Below are 5,000 nucleotides of genomic sequence, written 5' to 3' on the forward strand. Positions count from 1 at the left end.
ATCCGACGTTCACAAAGTCCTGCAATTCACGTCGCGTCTCGCATTTTGCTGCGTTCTTCATCGACCCACGAGCCGAATGATCCACCGCACAGAGTGATTCAATCGGTTTGTATTTCGGTTTACGCTCAGCGCTGTCTTGCTGACGAGCAGCCTCGCATAGAACCTCTTAGTAGAATACCTTGAACGAATAACGCATTTCCGAAGAAATGCAGCGGGGCGGCCATTACGAACTATAGCCAACGACCGATGCGTGGTCGCCAGAATAGTCGGCAACGACGCTCGTTGCAGCTGCTTTATAACCTCGGACGCTACTGGTCCTCATCCTACGGCGAATGCCTCCTGCAGTCTCGCGTGATTTTGCAGCGACTGCAGAGCATCGTCTTGTAGAACGGTAGGTACCCCGTGGCACAACCGCCTCACTTCAACTTTCCGTTCACGCTTAGACAGAAGAGTCAACGCGATGCGGTGCACCAAGTTTTCAAATCACTACCGTACCCTGGCAGTTGACGACGCACGCTGCAATCGATCAACCAAGCGCTCCAGAAGTAGCGGTAGGCGAGTCACCGTTCGTATAGACTCGACTTTGAGTAAGCGCCGAAGCGCTCATCGTGTACGAGCGCAGCGCATGCTTGCACACATCGCTCGATGTCACGTTAATGATCCTTCCGCAGGTTCACCTACGGAAACCTTGTTACGACTTTTACTTCCTCTAAATGAGCCAGTTTGGTCGTCTTTCCAACCAGCCGAAGCCGCCTTGCGACAGCCTCGATGGCCAGTCCGAAGACCTCACTAAATCATTCAATCGGTAGTAGCGACGGGCGGTGTGTACAAAGGGCAGGGACGTAATCAACGCGAGCTTATGACTCGCGCTTACTGGGAATTCCTCGTTCATGAGCGATAATTACAAAGCTCAATCCCAATCACGAAGGGGTTTAATCGGATTCCCAGGCCTTCCGGCCAAGGTGATTAAGCACGTTGCTCCTTCAGTGTAGCGCGTGCGGCCCCGGACATCTAAGGGCATCACAGACCTGTTATTGCTCAATCTCGTGCGACTAAACGCCGCCTGTCCCTCTAAGAAGCTTTTGTAGCAACTGACGCTGCGGATCAGTTGGCTATTTAGCAGGCTAGAGTCTCGTTCGTTATCGGAATTAACCAGACAAATCGCTCCACCAACTAAGAACGGCCATGCACCACCACCCACCGAATCAAGAAAGAGCTCAATCTGTCAATCCTTACAGTGTCCGGGCCGGGTAAGTTTTCCCGTGTTGAGTCAAATTAAGCCGCAGGCTCCACTCCTGGTGGTGCCCTTCCGTCAATTCCTTTAAGTTTCAGCTTTGCAACCATACTTCCCCGGAACCTAAGCACTTTGGTTTCGGAAGCTGCCCGTCGAGTCATCAAAAACACCGACGGATCGCTGGTTGGCATCGTTTATGGTTAGAACTAGGGCGGTATCTGATCGCCTTCGAACCTCTAACTTTCGTTCTTGATTAATGAAAACATTCTGGCAAATGCCTTCGCAGTAGTTCGTCTTGCGACGATCCAAGAATTTCACCTCTAACGCCGCAATACGAATGCCCCCGTCTGTTCCTATTAATCATTACCTCGAGTTCCGAAAACCAACAAAATAGAACCGAGGTCCTATTCCATTATTCCATGCACCATTATGTAGGCCGTACGCCTGCTTTGAGCACTCTAATTTTTCAAAGTAAACGTTCCGGTCGCCCAAGCACACCCAGTGAAGGGCATGCAAGACATGGTTGTATTTGTGGCGCCGAACAGATAGTAGCGCTGTGAAGCGCACCGTCCGTCCAACTGCCCAGATTCAACTACGAGCTTTTAACCGCAGCAACTTTAATATACGCTATTGGAGCTGGAATTACCGCGGCTGCTGGCACCAGACTTGCCTCCAATAGATCCTCGTTAAAGGATTTAGTGTACCTATTCCGATTGCGAGAGGCATAAAGCCCTCGCATCGTTATTTTCGTCACTACCTCCCCGTGCTGGGAGTGGGTAATTTGCGCGCCTGCTGCCTTCCTTGGATGTGGTAGCCGTTTCTCAGGCTCCTCTCCGGTATCGGACCCTGATACCCCGTCACCCGTAATAGCCTTGTTAGGAACGTAACCTAACAACAAGCTGATAAGTCAGACACTTGAAAGATCTGGCGCCGGTACGAGACCATGCGCTCTGCTTCGGTTATTCAGAGTCACAAGTTACCGACCCGAAGGCCGGATTGGTCTTGTTCTAATAACTGCGCTCGCTTCACAAGGAAACGAGCTGGTTGCACGTATTAGCTCTAGAATTACCACAGTTATCCGTGTAAACGGTACGATCTAGTGAACCATAACTGATTTAATGAGCCATTCGCGGTTTCGCCTTGTTATAGCAAGTACTGAGACATGCATGGCTTAATCTTTGAGACAAGCATATGACTACTGGCAGGATCAACCAGGTAGCAATCATTGGACAATTATTCGACAAACCCCGATGCTCGCAGTGCACGCTACACAGCGCTTAGCAATCGGTAAATTTTGTCTGTCCACGTACAACATCGGCAGGTGAACGCAAAGCGCTCTTAGCTTCGACGCAGTCGGAGTTCGAACAAACCATCGGAGCTTTCTAGACACCAGCATCACGCGCTAGCCAGGCCACACCGATTTAGCGGTTTGATGCTCACCTTCCGGCACAGCGGCACAGTCGGCTCGCGATTTTACTCCTGCAAGCGATCGATACAGCTTTTAACCTGACCGACGAGCACGAATTATCAGGATTTTTGCTTGCACGCTACAAGCAATCCCGAACCACAGCTAAACTGCGTTCATTTCTGTTCCGATCAGAAGTTCTGATCGTATTCTGGTTTTAACCAGTTTGTTGTACTTCCGATATCAGCGGAATTTGCGTACACCACTTCGAACGATCGTGTCGTTCTCACCATTTCGCTGATATTTGGCGGCTTCTTCGCTGTACCAACCAACCAGCAACGTCTGAATTAACAAATTGGACGCCCCACTACGAAATACAGACATAAATGCACTTCGCCGATCAATTTCCGCTTCCGAAGCTACATTGCAAGCGGGAGCAACAACCGGCTACTGAGCAATTTAAGCCTTAGCTAGAACCGAGCAGTGCAACTATATTCACGTCGCATACCTCGCTAGCCACTTCGCAGTCAGCCATCTCAATATAAGCGTCGATGCCAATGTTAACAGCCAGAAATTTGTCATAGCCAAAATGAAATTTTCATGGCCAAAATACATTAGCCGTCATTTTGGCTATGGCAAAATATTTAATTTCACTAGAGAAGCCCCATCCGGTGAAATTTTCATCTTCGCCTCGGTCAAATACTTAGCGTAGATTGATGCACCAGTCCACTGACGGGCCCTATCCGGTGAAATTTTCATCTTCGCCTCGGTCAAATACTTAGCGTAGATTGATGCACCAGTCCACTGACGGGCCCTATCCGGTGAAATTTTCATCTTCGCCTCGGTCAAATACTTAGCTTAGATTGATACACCAGTCCACTGCCGGGCCCTATCCGGTGAAATTTTCATCTTCGCCTCGGTCAAATACTTAGCGTAGACTGATGCACCAGTCCACTGCCGGGCCCTATCCGGTGAAATTTTCATCTTCGCCTCGGTCAAATACTTAGCGTAGACTGATGCACCAGTCCACTGCCGGGCCCTATCCGGTGAAATTTTCATCTTCGCCTCGGTCAAATACTTAGCGTAGATTGATGCACCAGTCCACTGACGGGCCCTATCCGGTGAAATTTTCATCTTCGCCTCGGTCAAATACTTAGCGTAGACTGATACACCAGTCCACTGCCGGGCCCTATCCGGTGAAATTTTCATCTTCGCCTCGGTCAAATACTTAGCGTAGACTGATGCACCAGTCCACTGCCGGGCCCTATCCGGTGAAATTTTCATCTTCGCCTCGGTCAAATACTTAGCGTAGACTGATGCACCAGTCCACTGACGGGCCCTATCCGGTGAAATTTTCATCTTCGCCTCGGTCAAATACTTAGCGTAGATTGATGCACCAGTCCACTGACGGGCCCTATCCGGTGAAATTTTCATCTTCGCCTCGGTCAAATACTTAGCGTAGATTGATGCACCAGTCCACTGACGGGCCCTATCCGGTGAAATTTTATCTTCGCCTCGGTCAAATACTTAGCTTAGATTGATACACCAGTCCACTGCCGGGCCCTATCCGGTGAAATTTTCATCTTCGCCTCGGTCAAATACTTAGCGTAGATGGATACACCAGTCCACTGCCGGGCCGTATCTGGTGAAATTTTCATGTTCGCTTTGGTGCGAAAATGCTCCGATGAGCAACGATGAAAGTTTGTCATAGCCGAAACGAACGAAAATGCTCCGATGAGCAACGATGAAACTTTGTCATAGCCGAAACGAACGAAAATGCTCCGATGAGCAACGATGAAACTTTGTCATAGCCAAATGGGCAAAATGCTCCGATGAGCAACGATGAAAGTTTGTCATAGCCGAAACGAACGAAAATGCTCCGATGAGCAACGATGAAAGTTTGTCATAGCCGAAACGAACGAAAATGCTCCGATGAGCAACGATGAAAATTTGTCATAGCCGAAACGGGCAAAATGCTCCGATGAGCAACGATGAAAGTTTGTCATAGCCGAAACGAACGAAAATGCTCCGATGAGCAACGATGAAACTTTGTCATAGCCGAAACGAACGAAAATGCTCCGATGAGCAACGATGAAACTTTGTCATAGCCAAAATGGGCAAAATGCTCCGATGAGCAACGATGAAAGTTTGTCATAGCCGAAACGAACGAAAATGCTCCGATGAGCAACGATGAAAGTTTGTCATAGCCGAAACGAACGAAAATGCTCCGATGAGCAACGATGAAAGTTGTCATAGTGGGCAAAAAATGCTCGGATGAGCAACGATGAAAACATAAGAAATATTATTAGCCAAAATGCTCGGATGAGCAACGATGAAAAAACATAAAGTAATAATATTAAC

The 5,000-nt window shown here is 48.7% G+C and overlaps 2 non-coding genes across 2 annotated transcripts in view; both read right to left on the reverse strand.

Annotated features, from left to right (window-relative positions):
• LOC129600584 (5.8S ribosomal RNA) overlaps positions 1-96 on the reverse strand; it is a 151-nt gene extending 55 nt beyond the window's left edge. The window contains exon 1 of the ribosomal RNA XR_008692083.1: positions 1-96. This exon is cut by the window's left edge and continues 55 nt beyond it. This is a non-coding gene — a ribosomal RNA (5.8S ribosomal RNA).
• Positions 97-654: 558 nt separating this feature from the next.
• LOC129600595 (small subunit ribosomal RNA) lies at positions 655-2,452 on the reverse strand. The gene has a single exon (XR_008692094.1). It is a non-coding gene; the product is annotated as a small subunit ribosomal RNA (ribosomal RNA).
• Between the last annotated feature and the right edge of the window lie 2,548 nt (positions 2,453-5,000).

Source organism: Paramacrobiotus metropolitanus, unplaced genomic scaffold (assembly GCF_019649055.1).
Source record: "Paramacrobiotus metropolitanus isolate TYO unplaced genomic scaffold, Prichtersi_v1.0 Parri_scaffold0000184, whole genome shotgun sequence".
NCBI lineage: Eukaryota > Metazoa > Tardigrada > Eutardigrada > Parachela > Macrobiotidae > Paramacrobiotus > Paramacrobiotus metropolitanus.